This window comes from Pleurodeles waltl, chromosome 1_1 (assembly GCF_031143425.1).
Source record: "Pleurodeles waltl isolate 20211129_DDA chromosome 1_1, aPleWal1.hap1.20221129, whole genome shotgun sequence".
NCBI classification, from domain to species: Eukaryota; Metazoa; Chordata; class Amphibia; order Caudata; family Salamandridae; genus Pleurodeles; species Pleurodeles waltl.
Window position 1 is genome coordinate 277,745,268 of NC_090436.1, and position 24,836 is coordinate 277,770,103.

Here is a 24,836-nt window from a genome sequence, read left to right on the forward strand (position 1 = left end):
CACTCAGGCAGGTTAGAGGGTGAGTTAGAGGTCAGAAAAGAAGGAGCCCCACCCTAAGTTGGAATTGCAATGCCTCCAATGGTGGGGCCTCAGCTGGATCCACTGTCAGAAATCCTTGACCAACAGAACCGCCAGGCAAAGAACCACACATTCTCAGAGGCATTCTGCCACCATGTTCAGTGCCTAAGCCACAGATTTTTCTTCAGGCATCAGCAATAATGGATGGCCTTTAAAAGGAAAACAGACAACGGCTTTGGTAGCAGGGATGGAACTGCACGTCAGAGCCATTTACATTTTCTTTGTCTCAAACTCCTACTTTGAGAGATTGTTTACAAAAAACAAAAACAAAAAAGAGTATCAAGTGGGTACAAAAACTTGTAAACAGATATCCTAATGCCTTTCATTTTCCTTGCATGAAGCAAGTTGACACAATGCAGTGCTAGTTCATAAATGGGCTTTACAAAGCCACATAAGGAACTATTGAGCTGACTCGTTTTCATTTGTAAAGAAATGTAAAGCAACACAGTGGCTTGCACTGTTTTGTATTATATTTTGTTGTGTTAGGCATTCCATGGGTCGAGCATGGGCGTTCCTGTGCAGTCCTAGATTTAGTAAAGGCTGTAAACCTGGGATTGCAGCAAAATCGTGTTCCTCCTACAGACAGGCATAATGAGGTAGGCGTATTTCTCTTTGTCACTTCCGTTTGTATGTATGATGATGATGCCTTCTGCATAAAGAAGGGTGAAATTGCCCCTTAGGATTGGTTTTGTGCAGGAAGGTATGAATAAAGTAGTACTATTGCAGCACTACTCACTTACTACAAAATGCTATTCACAAATTTACAACTGGAGACCTCTTTCAAACAACTTGTTTCCTTCACTATGTCATAGAATTCTTCATATCTTTGCCCCTCATTTTGAAGAACAATTATCTGCGGAGAAGACAGAGGGTTTACAGCCAAAGAGTCAATTTCTTTTGCATTTCAAGGGAGCAGACATTGCCAGATACTGATTCTCATCTAAATTAGTCCTTCATTACAGACTGGTGGCAGGAGCTAGATTCACATAAGGCCTTATCCCATACCATTACTGCCCATGTCAAAATGATGGGTATATTCCATTTCATGGCCACTGGGCGCTTCTAGAGGATTAGTTGAGGCATTGTAGGCATCTCACAGACAAGCAATTCTTGATGCTTGCACCAGGAACTGAGATGCAGTATTGGAAGAGTGCACCAGGTTATCACTGGGTTATTGCCATGCCACAGTCACTGGAGGAAAGTAAAAAGGTAGCAAGGGAATTCCATCCCTTTTTGCAATTCACTCACATATTAGATGCAATTGATTGCTCCCACATGGCACCTGAGCTGCCTCACCACAGGGAACACCTTTTCAACAGACTTAGCTAGCACTCCATCAATGTGCAGGCTGTTTGTGATGTCAGTGTCTGTTTTATTGATGCATCCACTGTCTTTCATAGTATCACATACAACAACATCTTCCGCCAGTGACCTCTTGCATGTAAGTTTGTTGTTACTTATTTCAGTAACATGTAAATCATAGGTAAGTTATAATATCTTTCACTAGGGCTGTCTGTGCATTTGGGTATGGCATCTCAAATAGAATCGCTCCTTGCTTACAACATATTTGTTACATGATGCTCTTTAAAACACTGCATATATGTATGCATGATTCTTCACATCTAGAATAAAAGAAGACTAAAAGCACATTAAAAAAAGTCATGTGATGCTGAGTTTGCGCTCTCTCTCTCTATCTCCTCATGCCCTTCTGAAATTCAACTGTTCTTTCTTAACAGAAGTAAAATACAGACATAAGCCATCACTGAATGCTCTTTTGATATCCTTTATTTTTGATAAACAATGTGTTATTGTTTTATTAGCAAAGCAACAAGTCAGACTGGAAATCCTAAAAAAAGCCCCAGTGAGCAGCACTTTTATTACAAAAGGGAATAAAAAGCATTGTAAGGGCAGTATGTTTACAACAACTTAGCATCCACCTCAGCAGCCCCAAACCATTTACTCCAAATCATTGCATGTTTAGTAGGACAACCCCATGCCTAGTACAGTGGCTTCTCCTGTTGAGCACATCAATCTACTCCTTGTCTTAATGTGGACAGCATTGGGGGCTTGGGGACCTTCTAGTGGGCTGTAATGTCTCTTTTAGCTACTGCAATGGGGTTCCCAGCTGTGCCCTGCCAGTCTGAGAGCCCCCCATTCCATCATCAATCCCCAACAGGATCAAGAGAGGGGAAAGGTCAAATGGCATGTCTAACACAGTTGAAAGCCTGACCAGCACCACCTCCTAATAGCATTCTATTATGGGGCAGGACCATACCGTATGAAAGAAATCTGCTCGAGTGCGAGAGCAGCGACCACATGCGGGGCTGGCTAGAAGGCCTGCTTTTAGCAATCTGACAAGGGTGAGGTAAGCGTAATGTAAATAGAATGTTTGCACCAAGCAGAGCCTGGAAGAGATTGCAAAGACTCTGGGAGCCATTAATGCATCTTGCCAATCTTTATCACTCAGAGGTCCAAGCCAATTCTCCCAGTGGGCTCTAAGAGTACGTAATAGCTCAGGGTAAAATAGATCTGGGAGACACCTCCCTTACACAGAGTCTCCATCACTACTTTAGCCTCCATGGGGCTGAATTCCAGGATTAAAGTATCTGAGGGACTGTGTACTCACAATGCCTGGAGCAGCTGTAGGAATTTGTGGAATTGGGCTATGGATAAAGGGTATGTCTGTTAGAGCTACAGGAAGGAGGCCTTATGTTTGCCTGCCCAGAAGTTTCCCAAGAGTGTGATATGGATGGCATCCCAATGAGCAACCCCCTCCACCTACACTATCTCTCTCAACCATGTGCAGTGCCAAAAGGGGGTGCGCTGGGTGATTTTCTTCCACCACCCTGTATGCCATTATGCAGCCCTCCACCCACAAAATAACAGCTGAGTCACTTCCGGAAGCTCCTTGGGAATGGCACAGCCATGGAGCAGCTCCATAATTTGTGGGGATCCCAATGGGCAAGGTCCTGCTTGAAGTCCGCGTTGATCACTCCCCACTAAGCTAGTTATTGATGATCAACAGGAGGGACGGTTGTATAAATACAAATTGACCATACTCAGGCCCCCATCGTAAGGAGCTCATTGACAGGCATGGAAAGCCAAGTGGGGCCTACATTTGTGCCAAAGAAAGGAGACGCCCAATGAGTACATCTCTTTGAACCAGTGGTAAGAATTACTGAGGGGACAATTTTGAAAAAGATACAAAAATCTGAGCAGTACCATCATTTTGTATAGGGTTATATTTCCCATAACATGCAATGGAAGCATTTGGCACTTCTTTAGGTCAGCTTTGACCTTGCGGGTTAGAGGGGATAAATTAACAGACAAAATTAGGCCGGTTTGAGAGCCACTTGGATGCCTAGGTAACGGAGGCTAAGGGGATTGATGAGGATGGTTGTTTGCCAATTCACACAATCTTGTGAAGATGTTAGAGGTACAAGGATTGATTTAGCTGGGTTGATGGTCAATCCCGAAGCATCTTCAAAAAGTCGCAGGAATCGGAGCCACTGAGAATTAGAACTATACAGCAACATGTCATTTGCTTAGAGCACGGTGCGGTCTTCATGTCCCATATCCCATCCCATCTGTGTGTCAGACTGTATAAGTCAAGCTAGCGGTTTGATGACCAATGCAAAAAAGAGGGGAGACAGGGCGGAAAACTTTCTGGGTCCCTTGGCGGGTGGGAAATTCATCAGAGACCACCCTGTTCATTGGGCTGTTATATTGGAGTACAGGACTCTCACAAGACCAACCACAGAAGCTGGCCCAAACCCTGCCCTCTCCAGCACCTGGAGCAGGTAGCGCCAGTCCACCATGTCAAGGGCCTTCTCTAACTCTATCAGGAGTGGGGCTGGAAGTAAGTGATCGTGGGCCAGTACCACATGCAAGTGCCACAAACAGTTCCTTGTACTCTAGGCTGGCTTGAAGCCATATTGGTCCGGATGGATTAAGGACCAGCTGACTTGTCTTAGGCTGTGGGCCACCACAGTTCTGAAGATCTTAACTTCCCAGTTAATAAGAGAAATGGGCAGGTAATCAGCACAGGAGATGGATGGTGAGTGCGTCTTTGGTATGACCACTTTGATGGATTGATCGAGGTAGCAGGGGAAAATGCTCACCCGTCCCATTTCTGGTATTTTTAAGCCATGATTCACATACTTTGACCAACGGTTGTTGTTGAACTTCAGAGAGGTTGTTTGCAAGATAGTAGTAGCTTGTTGCATGTCGCACAACACCTCCATGTGACAGGAAACATTACTTTTGATCACACTGAAGTTCCTAGGGTGGGGCTTAGAATAGAGATCAGAGTATTCAGGTGCAGTTTGACTAGTAGATTCATTTATTTCACTGCAGCTGCTAGTTTGGGTGCTGTAATTATGTTATGTGAATGGATAGTGTCTAGTCAATATTAAATGGTGGACTACTATTACACCTTCACCATATACCATCCTGGGACAAGACAGTTTCTCTCTCATAACGCCAAAATCAAACATGCTATGCACTATTTCTTTATACATTTATACTTCCCTTTCACACACATTCAATCACTTTCATTTTGAACATTAATGTTAAATCATTCACATAGTATGTACAAGTATATCTATGTACAACTTAACACCTTACATTGTACGCACATCATTCCAGTTGACTCCTTGCCCCATTCACCCTCTTAACCCTACGTTTTAAGCATCATCTGCAAGTGGGTGGTGACCTCTGCATGCAAAGTCAGTCTATTCAGGTGAGGTGCTGAGCTGTGCACCCCCCATCCTGCAAGTTGGTGGCCCATTTAGACACACCTAATTTTACTATTGTGTGACTGTCTGTGAGGAACTCATAAAGTCAGCTATACCAAATCATGTGAACTCAGACAGGCTGCAGGTACAATGGGCTAAGGCAGACAAATGCCAACTTTCTAAAAGTGAGATTTTCAAAATGGTAATGCAAAATCTGTCTTTACCATTAAAGAATGTTTATCATACAAACATGATATATCTACCCCCTCTCAATTAGAAATTACAGCTTATTAAATGTAAGAAGGAATACCCAATGTTATCCTTTGGCAGGGGTAAGCCTCATGGTAGTGAAAAATGAATGTGGGAGCTTTTCACTACCAGGACATGTAAAAGAGACCTTCTAAATGTACGCCCCCTACTTCAGCCATTCCTTGCGAAGTACTCGCCTTCGAGAAAGCTGTACTCAGTGATATTGCTTCTCTACAACCTAAACAGAAGTTTGTTAATACCTCTAACATTGAAAAATGTGCCCTTAAGACTCTGGCATCCGACATGAGCATTGTCATCAAACCTGCAGACAAAAGGGGGAGCCATAGTCATGATGAATTCCACCGACTATAGACAGGAGTGCCTTAGACTCCTTGGGGATTCTTCTCACTATATCCAGATCACTAACGATCCAACTGAGAGACTTCAAACTGAGATACGTGGAATGATAGAGGAAGCCCTTGGCAACACATGGATCTCGCGCAGAGAAGCCGAGTTCCTGGATACTTTGAATCCACGTACCCCGTATTTCTATTGTCTCCCCAAAATTCATAAAGGCAAGTTACCTCCTCCCGGCCGGCCCATTGTCTCTGGCATTGGTTCTGTCCTTGAACCACTCTCTATTTTTTGCGATCATTTTTTGCAACCGATTGTACGGTCATCCTCTACCTACCTGCAAGACACGAAGGATGTTCTCAACTTAATTGAGACCATCAACTCCACTGTCCATGTCCATGCCTTAATCACTATGGACGTTGAGGCATTATATACCAATATTCCTCAAGATGCCACATTACGGGTCGTTGAAACAGCCCTTGCCTCTCATGACCATCCTCTCACTACTCCGGCACATTTTATTATGCACTGTGCGTCCCTGGCTATGAAAGAGAATTTCTTTCAATTTGAGGATCTACTTTTTCACCAGATCCGCGGGACTTCTATGGGTAGTACTTTTGCCCCCAGTCTCGTCTGCCTCTATATGTTTGATTTTGAGTCACGCCACATATTGCCAGACAGCAATCCATTTCACGATAATATCAAATCATGGCGTAGATACATCAATGACATTTTGATAGTCTGGCAAGGGACCTTAGAAGAGGTCGATCTTTTTACATCCTGGGTCAACACATTGGATCCCTTTCTGAACTTTACGTCCTCGGTTTCTATCTCCGAGATACCCTTTCTGGACCTTCTGATTACAATAATGGATGGCCAGCTATATACCAGCACCTATCGTAAAACCACTGACCGTAATAGCCTCTTACTATATGACAGTCATCATCCGAAGGCATTAAGAGACAACTTACCATACGGTCAGTTCCTCCGTCTGCGACGTAATTGTAGCAATTTACAGACGTTTGTCTCACAGGCCAGAGACTTGTCTGGTAAGCTTGACAACCGCCATTACCCTACTCCGGTAGTCAGGGCAGCCTTCAAGCGGGCTAAATTTTGCAATAGAGACTCTCTACTGACTCACTCTCCACGCACCACGGACACAAAGCTTACTTGTGTGTCCACCTTCACCCCCTTATCTAATTCCATCAAGAAAGTGGTTAACAAGAGGTGGTCCATTTTATGTAGTGGAGGTTTACAGATCCCCAAACCTCTTTTTGCATTCAAACGCACTTCTAACATCAAGGACATACTAGTCCATACCAGACCACCCCCTGCTTCCCGACCTCAGAGACAGACATTTCTGTGGGACACTCCTCCAGTAGTTGGGCACTTTCAGTGCGGTAATTGCAATGCATGTGTTCTGACTAAACGATTGAAGTACCTTACTTTGGAACCAATAGGCACTTGGCATCTCTTGAAACACACTAATTGTAATACACGCAACTGCGTATATTTGATTACCTGCCCATGTGGGTTACAATACGTGGGGATGACCACACGTGCGGTTAAACTCCGCATCAATGAACATCGCAGCAACATTAGATGCGGCAGGGCCACTACCAAATTAAGTATTCACTTCCTTGAGGCGAAACATAGTCCAGACGATATGTGGTGGGTCGTTCTCCAGACTAGCACACCCTACAATACCAGTGCTCTTTTTGAATTAGAACAACGGTGGGTGTATAAACTTCACACCCATTTAACTGTTCATAATGATGATATCCCTTGGTCTACTTTAGTCCAGTAGAACTTACTTTGACTATTAGTACTCTGCACTTTCCCTTCCATATCAAAGTATAAGACTGACCATCTTTTGTTTCTTGCAGGCAATGCCGTATTCAATACTCTTATGGCACTTCTAATATGTCCTTTTCACTTTGTTTCTTCCCATGGGTAAATAGAGCATTTTTTCAGATGCCAGACAATTCTCCTGCCCGTTCGTGGGTTCAGAATAACGAACTCTCATAATGGCGTCCATCTACTTTAACTCCTCGTAGTTTTACCTCCATATCAGTCCCTTTTTTATGTTTACTCTGTTGGGCCCGTAATCTGAAGTCCTTCTTCACTTTCTATGATCTCCCTGACCAGATGTCGTAACCACGGCAGTTCCGGTTTTGAATGGCGGTGACTTCCGCATCGAACTACTCTTTTACTGGGTTCCGCTGAGCCTCTCCACTCATTCGGGAGACGCGGACCCGGGTAGGTCACCCGCCGGCAGGAGGAACCTTTAACAGTGACTTACTGTTTATTCTTTTTACACTGGTTTCTCTGCCCCTCTCTGAGTCCTCATGGGGCTTCCCGGGCTCTCTGGTATTGATATCATGACTTTCCCTACACTAGTCGGACCCTCATTTTCAAGGATCCCATTTAGTGCTTCAGGCCGCAGTTGGGTCTTTTATGGCTTCCGATGATGTCTATTTTGTTTTTTTGATAACCACAATGGCGACTGTTCTCCGTTTATTGCCACATCCGGTTCAGAGACTATATTTTACTTCTCTCAGTATATATTTTTCCTGTACATTCACGTTTACAATACAATGGCCTCTACTAACGGGTTGTTTATATTAGACTTACTACGATTTTGATAATGACGGATTTATTACCATTTATTTTCGCTTCACTACCGATGTGTTGATTCTGCATTGATATATTTTGTTTTGGATGTCTTTTCTCATCAGAGATTAGTGCTGCAGTATTACGCGCTCTTTTGATTATGTTTAAGAAAAAAAAAAACTCTACGCTCGATATAAACATATCATTATGTGTTACATTAACTATTTTATGTACCATTACTCCCCTACCCTAGAGGAGGTATACACCTGACCATTGGTCCGCTCAGTCCCATGTAGCACGCTCCTTAATGGGGATGGTAAGCTTATTCTGATGTTTTTACACCTTTTTGGGATCACGTGTTTGACACTCTCACCGAGCCTTACCACTTTTTTGACACCACTGTTTCTCTTTCCCATGTTGAAGAATACATCATTATGTGGACTTGTGTTGATATTATTTGCCATTGCTCATTTATGTTTATCTCATTCCACAGGGCGACAGATAGGATTAGCAATCCCATACTAGTGTGAGTGACTGGATACATTGTCCTGACAATTTCAGGTATTAGTTTTTTCATACTTTTCACAAATAGGAGATACACCTAGTCTATTTTTGGTCCTGAAGAAGCGTTACTGGACCCGTTTGGGCCTCTGGGAGACTCGAAACATGTTGACCTTTATGAGGGATGGCGTGGAAATTCCCCACCCTTTTGTCCTAGAGTGATTGACCATTAACTCTGTTTCACTCTCATGATTATTTTTAATCTTGGCCTCTGACCTATATCTTGACTATTAAATAGATTTCTTCTTTAGGTGCAGTGAGTCAATTTTAGATTCCTTTCTTCTGATCTCCTAACTTTACACACACACTTAGGGTCTTGGCATCATCTCAGATAAGAACTCCGGCAAAGAGCCCCCCCCATTTGGGGTGGTGCCCGTCAGACATTGCAGCGCCAGTCTGACGAGGAGCAACTCCAATGATGAAGCATGACACCCATTTGGGTGTGTGAGGTTTTTGCTCCTGAAAATAGGACCCTCCTTTTGCTACTGTCTCTCTCTCTATCTGGAACAGTGTACTTTTCTTTATTCGCATATCTCTAGGGAGGCTGTACACTGGACCAATATTCCTCCCTATCCCTCTGTTTATCATTATACTAGCGCAGCTGCTTAGCTGTGGGATTTTGTGCCTTACTAAACCCTCGTGATGGATAATTTCCAGGGGCTTAGTTTTGACGACGACATTGTTTCTGCAATTTTGCAGACCCCGTCGATTTTAGGGAATGATGGTGCCGGACCTTCTGGCCCATCGAAGGAAGAGTGGGACAGGCTCTCCACACTTAAACGTGACCTTATCAAGACGGTCCTACACGGGACCATAATGACCGAATATTTGAGAGCGAATATAGCTCCTAACGGTCTCTTAGTATAAAACATACCCAGGATTTTCCTTCAGGATCTTGCCTTTAGAAAAGACTGGGCCCAGATCGCCTGGAAATGTACCAGGGATTGGTTGGTACTAATCATTAGCACATCCAAACGATTAGCAGAATCCATCTTGGTACAGACTAGTCTTCTTGAGGGCACACTTAAGACCTCTGTCTCTCTCGCTGCTTTCAAGTGTCGGTTATCTGAAATTAACTCTGAACTCAACGAGACGAAGGAATTTCTAACCCAACAGAAGATTACCAAATTACAAAAGGATATTTCCAATTCAATAGAGAAAAAGTATATCCTTATATCTCAGACGACTTCTCCGCTGAGACTCATTCTGTCTCCTCGGATGATTCTTCCTCCTCAGTGAAGAAAACCCGGAAATACAGCAATAGCTCTTCCTCCGACGGATGTAATACGGATGATGATGGAACACATCCTTTCTATCATTACCCCCAATATCCTCCAGGACAACCACTTGCATGGCAACAACCCTTCCCCTTCTATCAACCTCGCCCTATGCTCCCCTATCTGCCTTTTTTAGGCCGAGGCCGGGGCAGGGGAAGAGGCAGAAGGAGAGGAAGAGGCAGAAGGGTCAACTGGGCCCAGGAAGAACCACAGATGGTGACCCGCAGTCAAGGGAAGAATCCACCCAGTCGGACTTAGTGGTCAACCTTTCTTCTAGACAACTTTCCTCAGTAGAGACACTGGTTTTGAACAGAGGGTTAGGCTTTGTACCCACCCCCAGTGAAGACCCAAAGGGGTCTTCACTGTGAAATGCCTCAGTTTTTCAGGAAAATCAGATTACGGTGTTTCTTCGAAGGCAGACCCAACATTGAGGAGTCTCAGGACTCCGGTCTTAAGAGACCTTCTAAATTTACGCCCCCTACTTCAGCCATTCCTTGCGAAGTACTTGCCTTCGAGAAAGCTGTACTCAGTGATATTGCTTCTCTACAACCTAAACAGAAGTTTGTTAATACCTCTAACATTGAAAAAAGTGCCCTTAAGACTCTGGCATCCGACATGAGCATTGTCATCAAACCTGCAGACAAAGGAGGAGCCATAGTCGTGATGAATTCCACCGACTATCGACAGGAGTGCCTTAGACTCCTTGGGGATTCTTCTCACTATATCCAGATCACTAACGATCCGACTGAGAGACTTCAAACTGAGATACGTGGAATGATAGAGGAAGCCCTTGGCAACACATGGATCTCGCGCAGAGAAGCCGAGTTCCTGGATACTTTGAATCCACGTACCCCGAATTTCTATTGTCTCCCCAAAATTCATGAAGGCAAGTTACCTCCTCCCGGCCGGCCCATTGTCTCTGGCATTGGTTCTGTCCTTGAACCACTCTCTATTTTTTTCGATCATTTTTTGCAACCGATTGTACGGTCATCCTCTACCTACCTGCAAGACACGAAGCATGTTCCCAACTTGATTGAGACCATCAACTCCACTGTCCATGTCCATGCCTTAATCACTATGGACGTTGAGGCATTATATACCAATATTCCTCAAGATGCCACATTGCGGGTCGTTGAAACATCCCTTGCCTCTTATGACCATCCTCTCACTACTCCGGCACATTTTATTATGCACTGTGCGTCCCTGGCTATGTAAGAGAATTTCTTTCAATTTGAGGATCTCCTTTTTCACCAGATCTGCGGGACTTCTATGGGTAGTACTTTTGCCCCCAGTCTCGTCTGCCTCTATATGTTTGATTTTGAGTCACGCCACATATTGCCAGACAGCAATCCATTTCACGATAATATCAAATTATGACGTAGATACATCGATGACATTTTGATAGTCTGGCAAGGGACCTTAGAAGAGGTCGATCTTTTTACATCCTGGGTCAACACATTGGATCCCTTTCTGAACTTTACGTCCTCGGTTTCTATCTCCGAGATACCCTTTCTGGACCTTCTGATTACAATAGTGGATGGCCAGCTACATACCAGCACCTATCGTAAAACCACTGACCGTAATAGCCTCTTACTATATGACAGTCATCATCCGAAGGCATTAAGAGACAACTTACCATACGCTCAGTTCCTCCGTCTGCGACGTAATTGTAGCAATTTACAGACGTTTGTCTCACAGGCCAGAGACTTGTATGGTAAGCTTGACAACCGCCATTACCCTACTCCGGTAGTCAGGGCAGCCTTCAAGCGTGCTAAATTTTGTAATAGAGACTCTCTACTGACTCACTCTCCACGCACCACGGACACAAAGCTTACTTGTGTGTCCACCTTCACCCCCTTATCTAATTCCATCAAGAAAGTGGTTAACAAGAGGTGGTCCATTTTATGTAGTGGAGGTTTACAGATCCCCAAACCTCTTTTTGCATTCAAACGCACTTCTAACATCAAGGACATACTAGTCCATACCAGACCACCCCCTGCTCCCCGACCTCAGAAACAGACATTTCTTTGGGACACTCCTCCAGTAGTTGGGCACTTTCCGTGCGGTAATTGCAACGCATGTGTTCTGACTAAACGATTGAAGTACCTTACTTTGGAACCAATAGGCACTTGGCATCTCTTGAAACACACTAATTGTAATACACGCAACTGCGTATATCTGATTACCTGCCCATGTGGGTTACAATACGTGGGGATGACCACACGTGCGGTTAAACTCCGCATCAATGAACATCGCAGCAACAATAGATGCAGCAGGGCCACTACCAAATTAAGTATTCACTTCCTTGAGGCGAAACATAGTCCAGACGAAATGTGGTGGGTCGTTCTCCAGACTAGCACACCCTACAATACCAGTGCTCTTTTTGAATTAGAACAACGGTGGGTGTATAAACTTCACACCCATTTAACTGGTCTTAATGATGATATCCCTTGGTCTACTTTAGTCCAGTAGAACTTACTTTGACTATTAGTACTCTGCACTTTCCCTTCTATATCAAAGTATAAGACTGACCATCTTTTGTTTCTTGCAGGCAATGCCGTATTCAATACTCTTATGGCACTTCTAATATGTCCTTTTCACTTTGTTTCTTCCCATGGGTAAATAGAGCATTTTTTCAGATGCCAGACAATTCTCCTGCCCGTTGTTGGGTTCAGAATAACGAACTCTCATAATGGCGTCCATCTTCTTTAACTTCTCGTAGTTTTACCTCCATATCAGTCCCTTTTTTATGTTTACTCTGTTGGGCCCGTAATCTGGAGTCCTTCTTCACTTTCTATGATCTCCCCGACCAGACGTCGTAACCACAGCAGTTCCGGTTTTGAATGGCGGTGACTTCCGCATCGAACTACTCTTTTACTGGGTTCCGCTGAGCCTCTCCACTCATTCGGGAAACGCGGACCCGGGTAGGTCACCCGCCGGCAGGAGGAACCTTTAACAGTGAGTTACTGTTTATTCTTTTTACACTGGTTTCTCTGCCCCTCTCTGAGTCCTCACGGGGCTCCCCGGGCTCTCTGGTATTGATATCATGACTTTCCCTACACTAGTCGGACCCTCATTTTCAAGGATCCCATTTAGTGCTTCAGGCCGCAGTTGGGTCTTTTATGGCTTCCGATGATGTCTATTTTGTTTTTTTGATAACCACAACGGCGACTGTTCTCCGTTTATTGCCACATCTGGTTCAGAGACTATATTTTACTTCTCTCAGTATATATTTTTCCTGTACATTCACGTTTACAATGCAATGGCTTCTACTAACGGGTTGTTTATATTAGACTTACTACGATTTTGATAATGACGGATTTATTACCATTTATTGTCGCTTCATTACCGATGTGTTGATTCTGCATTGATGTATTTTGTTTTGGATGTCTTTTCTCATCAGAGATTAGTGCTGCAGTATTACGCGCTCTTTTGATTATGTTTAAGAAAAAAAAAAAATCTACGCTCGATATAAACATATCATTATGTGTTACATTAACTATTTTATGTACCATTACTCCCCTACCCTAGAGGAGGTATACACCTGACCATTGGTCCGCTCAGTCCCATGTAGCACGCTCCTTAATGGGGACGGTAAGCTTATTCTGATGTTTTTACACCTTTTTGGGATCACGTGTTTGACACGCTCACCGAGCCTTACCACTTTTTTGACACCACTGTTTCTCTTTCCCATGTTGAAGAATACAACATTATGTGGACTTGTGTTGATATTATTTGCCATTAATCATTTATGTTTATCCCATTCCACAGGGCGACAGATAGGATTAGCAATCCCATACTAGTGTGAGTGACTGGATACATTGTCCTGACAATTTCAGGTATTAGTTTTTTCATACTTTTCACAAATAGGAGATACACCTAGTCTATTTTTGGTCCTGAAGAAGCGTCACTGGACCCGCTTGGGCCTCTGGGAGACGCAAAACATGTTGACCTTTATGAGGGATGGCGTGGAAATTCCCCACCCTTTTGTCCTAGAGTGATTGACCATTAACTCTGTTTCACTCTCATGATTATTTTTAATCTTGGCCTCTGACCTCTATCTTGACTATTACATAGATTTCTTCTTTAGGTTCAGTGAGTCAATTTTAGATTCCTTTCTTCTGATCTCCTAACTTTACACACACACTTAGGGTCTTGGCATCATCTCAGATAAGAACTCCGGCAAAGAGCCCCCCCGATTTGGGGTGGTGCCCGTCAGACATTGCAGCGCCAGTCTGACGAGGAGCAACTCCAATGATGAAGCATGACACCCATTTGGGTGTGTGAGGTTTTTGCTCCTGAAAATAGGACCCTCCTTTTGCTACTGTCTCTGTCTCTCTATCTGGATCAGTGTACTTTTCTTTATTCACTATATTAAGGCTACAATGGCAGGCCTGGGACATATTTTAGAGTGCTGCTTAGGTGGGTTGCACAATAGGTGCTGCAGGCCCACTGGAAGCATTTAATTTACATGACCTATGTAATGGTATACCACTCAACAAGGGATTTGCCAGTAAATTAAATATGCCAATCAAACCATATTCAGGGGAGTGAGCACAAACACTTTAGCACTGTGTTAGAAATTAGGTATCTAGTTGGCAGAGAGCAGAACGTCCTTTGTTCCAGTATAGTTCTGATTTGGTGGGTTTTGGGGTCTAGTACTTATACCAAAATGTGCCTATAAAGTGGGGGCACTTCAAAGAGTGCTTTGAAGATCACAAGGTCCCTTCCCTTTCGTCCCTGGTTCCAGACACTTAACGGGGGGTATGCAGCCCTTTGTGTCTTTGTGTGAGGAGAGTCACAGTCCTATTCAGGTGTAAGTGTCAGCGCCTCCCATCTATCTAGCCCAGGAAGACCCATCAGCCTGGTTATGGACAATGAGGTCATCCACCCCAGTTGTGTATTCAGATATAGGAACAGGCACAGAATGGTTGAAGAAAGAAAATATTTACTTTCTAAAAGTGACATTTTCAGACTTACAATTTAAAATCCAACTTAACCATAAATTGTGATTTAAATTGTTTGTCAAGAAACTGCTTGTGGTATAAGGAGTATAGTTATCACAAACATGGCAGTAGATCTGCACAGGATGTGCATACTCCTATACCCAAGTATGTTAAAACTGTTCAGTGGAGCATATTTCTCCACTAAGGTATAATGCTGTGAGTTTGCACCCTTTTCAGTAAGTGCTACAGACCTACATTATGAATGCCCACTCAGATTCTACAACAAGCAACCTGTGTACAGAGACCAGGCTGAGCTACACGACAGTCACACACCCTCAGCCCACACTTGTTCACACGTGTGCTCATGTGTTTATATGTAACCAATCCAGAGCCTTTAAATCTAGCAGTGCAGTAGCAGCCTTATTTTAGAAGGTGGAACCTGGGGGTTAGCACTCTCAGTGCATTTCCACAAAATTTACTGTAAGTGAGATTTAGTTGGTGAGACTCACTCACCCCTGCCTAGCACCCTTGCAATGCTCATTGTCTGCTGTGCTGGGGAACTTCTGAGGTGGCAGCATTGTCGCTGGCTCGATTACGAGCATGCGGCAATGCTGCTGCAACTTTCCAGTTGGGCTGGCAGGCAAAAACCTTGGATTCTGCCCGTCAGCCCAGTGGGAAAGTCATAATGGGCCCGGTGGGGAGGTAGCCAGCATGGCGGCAACCTCCCCGTCGGACGTTCGGCGGACGGGAAGACCCAAACTCGTATTAAGGCCCTTTGTCTAGAGGAAGTAAAATAGTGGTGAGACTCCAAGGGGCTTCTTTTTGTGCTCTCCACACAATAAATAATTGTGCGTTGTCTATCAGATTGTCGATATACATGTGACTTAGGTTAATACAAGTTGGGGAAGTGAATGGTCTTGTTTTTTGTGGAGGTTGTGAGATGGCTTTTCTTTATATTCACACTCTATATGTTAAGACTTTGGCTATCTGTTCGAATTTGAGTTATTTAATTCATGGGAAAGCTTGTGAACCATATGCTGCCTGCCTTCTGTAGTGTATATTTTAACATATTAGTTATATCGGGATGTCACAATTCCAACCTGTTCACTACAGGAATGCCATGCCACTGAAGATTGGTCCAACTAGCCTGACCAGAAATGTGCCAGTCACGCTTAAATTCACAAGATGGCTAAATTCCTGTGGAAGATGTGTGTAGTGGAAAGAGAACAAATACTTGTAGGAAACAATCTTCTATCTGATGTAGTTATCAATGATATCAGTTCATGCATCTACCACATGAGAAGGCCTTCCCTATAAAGAGGTTAAACTTCAGGATCAGGGTAAAGCAATGACTTGTTATGAGAAATTACTCAAACAAGTAATACCGGACCTAACACTATCTCTGTCTACATTCTTATGCCCTATTATTATATATTAGGATTTCAGCTGTATCTATGAAGGGGCAGTATATCATGTAGGATATTTTATGAGTTACTCAAGCCTATCCTAAGTAGAGATATATGCTACACTCACCTCTTTCTCAAGTACTGCATCAGAGTCTCCAAAATCTATTGTTTGGTTGTTACATCACAACCAATCAGTGGATGGTGAGTTAGCAAACCTACTTTCTAAACATACAGGCTTCAATACCTTAGAGGTTGAAGGAATCCAATGTGAAACAGAAAAAGGGAGTGGGAAGTCTTACAAACAAGATCAGGCACAATCTTTGTGAGAGCAAAATCCACCTGTCATTGAGATGATTGAAGTCCTGGAAGCCGCTGTTGGAGAGTGATCATACATGGTTGAAGACTCATTTATATAGAGCAAAGCTGACCATGCCTACCTTGAACACTTCAGTGTGACATATGACCAAGAACTACGCCATCCTTACCTTCCATGCGGTTACAGCTTGCTCCATCAATGGCGACATCTAATGTGGTTGGCTTCTCGGGTAAATCAGCTACCTCCCACACAGAAGCAATGCCATCCATATTGTAAAAGAACTAACACATTTCTTATCCGTTTATGGAAATTAATGAAGGACTTTGTCATACCTTACTTATCTAAGCCCCACCTACCCTTCTATTGATTGCTATTATGTCTTGTAACATAACCCAGTAGATCAAAACCCTGATTATTGTGACAGTAGATAGGCTATGTATCCCATGTCCAAACACAAAAGGTACTTATGTGGAAAACAAAAATGAAACTATAACTGAGTGTATAGAATGCCATCACTCTGGGAAAAACGTTGCTCCTTCCAGTTGAGGTTAGAATACAAAAGTAGGGGTTTATTCCTTTTTGAATTGGGTGCTGAGCCCTCAACCACACGATTGCGGCATGCTTGATCAGAGAGATAATAAGTTGCAGGTTAAAGAAAGCCTGTCAGGGCACAAGTATTGAGTATTCACTTGCCAAGGGAAAATTATTGTATATCATCATTTACTCTCCCAATGTCATCTTGTAACCTTTATAAAATGTGCATTTTGAGCAAGGCGATACTACTAGGCGATTCAATCTCAATTCAATCTAATGTAATGAAGAGTTGTCTTGATATCCTTTTTCATCAACTCAGACAAAACATTTTATTACTGACATGCTGGACTTCATGTGCAAGACTCGTTTCACATCTCCTGTTTTTTCATCCTAGGATGCGTCCTTGTTTGAGTTCTCTATCAGTGTTTCCCATTTCAGTATTTATTCATAGTCCCTGCACTCAACATAAGTTCTGTTTAATACAATATATATCACCATTTACTTTGTTATGTCCAAAGGACCCTACTACGAAAGCAGCATTCCTTAGGCTGATTAGTCATATATATTTAACCTTTTAGAATCATTACCACGGGCACAGCCCATGCAGTATGTCAGCGATGACGTCACATGCAATTACGTGACATGACGTGGTAATACAATTAATGGGCATTGTACTTTTTTTTAAAAACTATTTACCATCTTTGGTTGACCTAGCTGGACAAAGATGACCAATACATAGCTGTCACAAATGCTGACGTTGTTGAAGCATTGAAAAGTACTGCTTCTGTTGTGACCTTATGTAGTCCTGATTACCTTTAAAGCTGAAAAGCGTAGCATGGCTCGAGGCGGATTACATCGTGGGTGCGAAAGAGTAGGAGGGCTTATTATTTAGGTGAGCGAAATTCTGAGCAAATATTTAGGCCACTGTTCATTTCACTGACTTAGCTGCTTTTAGATACTCCTCTTTATTGTTTAGCACTATCAGGGGCATGAAATTCACTGCCCTAAAAAAAAAGATCGTTATCCATCTACATGATAAGCTGTTTTCATAATAAGAATCTCACAAAAAATACAAAATCATGCAAGTATTCAATAGTGTGGTGGCTGTTTAACTATTACTTTGGAAACCACCATGACAGTTGAATTATTTTATGTTTTGCACGAAGCATTCACAATCACCCTGGTAGTTGTTCTTTGATTCAACAGCCATTTTGAGACACTTTCTGTTGTTCCAAAACCAGTACGTTTTTGGGACCAGGGTTGTCATGGAACCCCCCCCCCCATCTAGCAAGCTCACAACATATTCGCTTACTTCAAGTGTTGAACTATTTCCCGTATTTTAATGTCCCTAAATGCCTACCAAAATAAAGTTGCGACACAGACATGCAGTCATTTATTCCACTTTTGATAGACCATAAAGCCTTTTCATCCATGGGCTTACTAGTTGATATTGTTGCAATATCCAAAGAAAGTGCTATAACAGGCTCCAGAACTCCCTTATTTGTAAAGGTTGAGCCCTCTCATGTCACAAATGTGTGACCTCAGTAGAAGAGCCGAACCTATGAGTAAGCATGTCACCGTTGGGTAGGTGAGGACTTAGAATACTATCATTAAAATAATTAATATTCTCTTTTGATTCTAAGGGAAAATAAGCTTTTCTTCCTAGGATGATACTAGCCCCTTCTCCTTCAAAGTTTTTGCAATGTGTCACATGCATCACATTGTTACGTTCACTCTAACGAAGAAAATCAAGACAAGTAAGTGTAGAATTTGTAATTATTTGAGACCATAGGTTTACCATCCGCTGATGGCAGCTGCAAGTCTCAACTGCTCCACTCAACTTTCTATGGTCTACCATTCCAGAACTTTGACAATAATAAAAGAAAGCAGGATCACACTTAGGGGTATATTTATACTCTGTTTGCGCCGGATTTGTGTCTTTTTTTACTATGCAATCCAGCGCAAAAGTAACTGCATATTAATATTTTGATACTAGACATGTCTAGCTCCAAAATATTGAAGTTAAAATAATTTTTTGCCTGCGGAAAACTACCTTGCGTCAATGAGATGTAAGGTAGGCGTTCCCAGGCGAAAAAATGACTCAAAGGCCCTAGCGCCTTATTTATCCTCCCATGCAAAAATCAGGCGGAGGAGGGCGTTACATAATGGCGCTAAGCCTGCTTAGCACCATTATTTAACACCTGGGTCAGGGCAGGCGTTAGGGGACCTGTGGGCTTTTTTCCATGGTCAGAGACCATGGAAACAGCCCATAGGTGCCCTTCCCTGCCCCCTGGAGCACCTCCACCCACCCACACCCACATCTGGAGGACACCTAAGGATGGGGGGACCCATCCCAGGTAAGTCCAGGTAAGTATTTTTATGTTTTTTTGCAAAGTGTCATGGGGGGGCCTAACTTGGGCCCCCCTACATGGCACTGTGCCCAATGGCCATGCCCTGGGAATTTAAGTCCCCTGGGCATGGCCATTGGGCTGGGGGGAATGACTTCTTTCTTTACTTAGACAGGAGTCATGTCCATGGGGGTTGTGCATGGAAATAATGATGCTAATCAAGTTAGAGTAATTTTTTCTGCTCTAACCTGACTAGCGCCATTCTTTCACGCACAACCTCCAGTTTCCCCTACGCCTCCCCGGTTAGCGTAAATAATTTTGGCGCTAACTGGGCCTTACCACCGGCTAGCGTCTAACTTAAATATAATGCCTGGCTGGTGTCCAGGAATGGCGCTAGCCGGCGGTAAATTTTTTGACGCAAACCTGCGCTAATGCTGTTTTGGGTCAAAAAGTATAAACCAGGGCCTTACTTCTATAGATAAGCCCATAACTATAACACACCCCCTCCCTCCATCAATTATAACCATATCAACAATGCAGAGAACTAAACATAAAATAAATAATCACAAAATCAAAAACATTCCTAGCCAAGTTTTCCCATGACATGAAATATCCTTCCACCATACTTGTCTTCCGCAATGACTCTGATCAGCCATGCATTCTTATTGATCAGTGTTCGGTGCTACAGAGTTGGAATTTTATGGACCTTCCCAACACTCCACTTCACAAGCCTTGACATGTTCTAAACATCCCATTGTTCAGCCTGACACCATTTCTCATGCCTGCCTGGATTACACAAGGGCACATTAATGCAAAGCTACACTTCTTTACCAACTTGGGTGTTTTAATCAGTACTACATCTTCCACACTGAACTTCACAAGGTTCACACTACTCTTACGATAATAGCTCTGTTTCTATCTGGATTGGCATTTCTACCATGAGTGTGGCAAGTCTTTTTGATTTACTTCAAAACATATTTCAGGCAATGGTCTAGTCATCCAAGCAAGATTCAGTTTCATGTTTCCTACCCTTCCTCTCACACTAAAAAATGAACATCTACCAGCTACCCTAATTGGAGTGGTGTAATGAGCCCACCAATTCTCACAATGAACTTCTGTTTAAGGCCCTTTGAAAGCATGATTTGACCATTCTGTTCTTTGTCTCAGCAGGCCGTTTGCCTGAGGCAAATACAACGCTGCCCTGACATGCACATTGAAAGGACCACTCAAAAACTTTTGCATCTCTTTGGACTTAATTAGAATCCCATTATCTGTGATTAAATATTTAAGAATACCCTTGTGAGCGATTTCCTATTTGAGAAAATCAATCACTACTGTGGTTGCTAATGAACTCACACACTTGGTTACCACCCACTTGATGTAATCTAAAAACAGTATCACATATTGCTCATTGCAAGACAACAACTGGAAAGAACCCATAGAGTCCAATCCCAATTGTTTTCAAGGTTCCTCCGGTACATCAAAAGGAGACAAGGAGGCTCTAGATGCTGCTTTACTCTTGTCATTCTTCACACAAAAGTCACAGTCTTTCACAACCCCTACAACATGTCTGTCGAGGCAAGGCCACCTAAACACCTTACTCACACTGGATTTAGGTAAATGTCTTCCTAGGTGGCCTTCATGTGCCAGATGTATTCCTTTATGTCTCAAACCATTACAAGGTTTTACTCTTATCCCCCTGAAAACTTCTTCTTCAAACCATTTCAACTCCTCTCTTGCATTCAAATAACCCTACAAAGCTTCAGGAAGACTCTTGTACTCAGTTCATCCTTTTACTATGAATTCCTTGAGTTCCTTTTCTTTAGCAACCCTTTTTCTTGCTGACTCCCACTCATGGTCATTGATGGCATCTTCAGGTACCCAATTAATGGACTGCACTTCACACCCATCTTCTCCCTTTTCAATAGACATGCTGGACAAACAGTCTGCAACTTATTCTTTACTACGGATAGATGTTCAAAAACTTAAAGTAACTCAGTCCTCCACTCCATCCACCCTCTGATCCTGGGAGTGACTTCCTTGTGTTTTTGTGAAATATATCTGTACCAGTGGTCCATGATCTGTCCTGACCACAAAACGTAACCCCCACAGATAAAATTTGAGATTTCTAATCGCCCAAACACACTCCAATGCCGCTCTTGCAATAACCAGCTATTGTACTTCAGCACCTTTGAGTGAGCGTGACGCGAAGGTTACAACTGTTTCCTCTCCACCAACTACCTGTTGGTAAGAGTTCCAAACTGTCATATATATTGTGGACTTGAATACAAAGATTTTGTAAAAAGACCCCTTGTATAGAACATTTCCCCACCAACCACTCAAGATGTGAATTGAAGAGCTTTTTCCAACATTTTGAAGGTAACAGTGGTTCACCCCTATCTGAGAAAAAGGCTGGTGGTTGGTACATACTAGAAGCTCCCATAAATCTAAGCAAGCCACCCCCAACAGATGAAATAGTTAATCAAGTAATAATGCTGTGTGGCAGGGGCTAGGCAATTTAATATTACATAGTCATATGTAGTAGTACTCCTGAGTGATTACACGCCAAACAACACCATACTGCCCTGGGTAATTTCATTAGAGTATTTAATTTCACCCACCAATGAAGATTACCTTGGGTATGGTCAATCGCCTAAGTTATCCACTGCACTTCTCTTCAATTGAACTACCAGTCCTATGTCAAAGTAATCCTTTGGGTGTATACGAACTACAAGTTGAGAAGGACCCTAATCTAATATGGCAGCTGCATATAGGGTGTTATGCATGTAGGATGCATTGCATAATGTACCGTGTGATACCCCGCAGCCTGGGCGCTCCAGTGATGTCACTTTGGGAGCCCTGTGAACGTGTTTGTTTATATTCAGCACACTCTTGAGCCGTTCCACTAATGCTTGAAGGAAACTACTTGCAATAGAAGTTGTGCGGACCAGCACGTGCACAAGCGATCTTGTGCACGCTCGGAGAGAGTAACTTATGAGCACTGCACAGGAAGTTGATATAGTTCACACAATGCAAAATTTTAGCCGCCCCTGAAATGCCAGACCACTCGTTATTGCTCCTTGCAGTGATTGAGAAGCGCTTGTTCAGGGAGACATGAATCCAGCCATCTGGGGTTAATGAGGTCATGGTTCCTTCATGATCCCTCGGTGAGTCCAAGGAGAAGTTGGTGTCTACTCCCAAGCAGCTCATCACGGCAACGAAGAACACCAAGACAGGTAATTGTGGAATGAATATTGATTGGAGACCATAGATTCACCAACCATCCCAGGGCAGCTCCAAGTCTCAACTGCTCAACCCAGAAGATTGACAATACTTAAGGAAAACTGAAGCACACTACCTTCTCAAGATAAACCCCTAACCATAATTCACATCTCCACATTGTGAACCTAGTGAGTAGGTTGTTGGTTACTCATTTGATTGTATTTAAGTCATTGGCAGACAGACGATCCCATGCATTACACCATATTTAGGGATAGTATGAAAGGTCAATTATGAGTATATATTGTTTTGGTTGTGTAAGTCATGGGCAAGCTACAGATCACATGCATCATTTCTAGGAAGTAGGTGGGTCATGTGCAAGCTATGGAGTCATATACTGCATACTTTGGTTGCTTTCTGCTGGTGTTCATGTGTTGCACGTGAGAGGGGTAAGTGCTTGGTTTGTTTCCATGGTGTCGTGGGTAGGTTGTGTGAAGTTGCATGTTCATACTCGGATTTGTTTTGCATGTGTTGTCTGTTGTGGATGTTAACTGGGTTGAAGGAGAAAGAAGGTGAGTTTTGTCTTGTCTTACATGCAGTACTTTATTGAGCCTGAAGGATATGTCCATAGGATATCTGATGAAAAATGTTGATTTGGCTCATTATTCCTAGACTAAGTTGGTGTCAACATGCTCCTTTTAAGTAGCTAAACTTATAGTTGCAACTAGTAGCAATAACTACATATTGGAGTGGACTTTCTAACATCATAACAATTATCATTTCTAATATTAAGGAGTATTGGCAGGTGCTACCAACTAGTGTTTTGGATGTTCTTGTGTTGCCTCCTTTGGTGGCATCTGCTTGACTGCATAATAGTACGTAGAACTGAAATTAAGCTTTACTGCAAAGGATGAATAACATCTAAGGTAATGTTAACATGTGACTACTCATGGGTTTTAGTGTGAACGGATTGTCCCTGAACCAATGGAAATCTGAGATCACTCTCAAAGAGAACTTTTTCACCTGTAAAATTAGGTTTTTCTAGCACATCCCCTTTTGAAATAACACTTTGAGAGGATTCATTCTCATTGCAATACCCCAGGAACATTATGTGGTGTTAGAAATTGGGTCTCTAGTTGGGAGACATATTCACCCTGTCCAAATAGGGACCACAGACATGTTCAGGGTAAGTCACAACACAACCTAATTTATCCTGTACTCAACCTCCTGAAGCTTAGCACAGAGCAGGCAGACTTAACTCAGAAAGCAATGTGTAAAGTATATGTGCAATAACTCATACATTAACACAGTGAAAACACAACAAACCTACTCCATACCAGTTTAGAAACATAGATTATACAGATGTGAATAAAACAAGACCAAAATGACAAAGATCCAATATACACAGGTCAAGATATCACTGTTTAGAGGTTAAAGTAAGTCTTATTCCATAGGTGTCAGAAATGGGGTCTCTAGTTGGTAGTCAGTTTGCACCCTGTCCAAGTAAGGACCCTTGCTCTAGTCAGGATAAGGGAGATACCCAGCTCACATTACCCCTGATCGTCCCCTTGGTAGTATGGTATGAGCAGTCAGGCATATCTCAGAAGCAATGTGTAAATCATTTGCAAATAACACACAGTAATACAGTGAAAACACTACAAAAGGATACCACACCAGTTTTAGAAAAATAGCCAATATTTATCTGTGTAAAACAAGATGAAAACGAAAAAATCCAACCAACAGTAGTAGAGATATAAATTTTACAAGAATTAACTTAAAAATACAGTTCCTATAAGTCAGTAGCTCTTTCTGGGACTATCACAGTGTTGTGAACAACAAATCCAACAGTTCCGGCTGGCTGCGGCATCGCAGGCCATCTACGGTTTCAGGAAGACCCACAAACAGTACTTTGGAATTGCAGGGCATTGTGATCCTCGCAATGAGATCTGGAGTGCGGCATCATTGGTGTTGCAAGTGTTGGTTCCAGAGGTTGGTGCGGATTTTGTCAGGCCCATGAAGTCACTTGCGTTGCAGATTGAACTCTGGGCTGATGACAAAGTCAGGAGCGCTGGTGTGGATGGCGTCGGGTCTGCGTTGCAAAGCAGGACAATGCAACATAATGTACCCCCAGGTCATGGTGTAGGCCAGTGTTCTCCAAACTTTTTAATGCCGCGCCCCCCCAGTTGAAAAATAAAAATC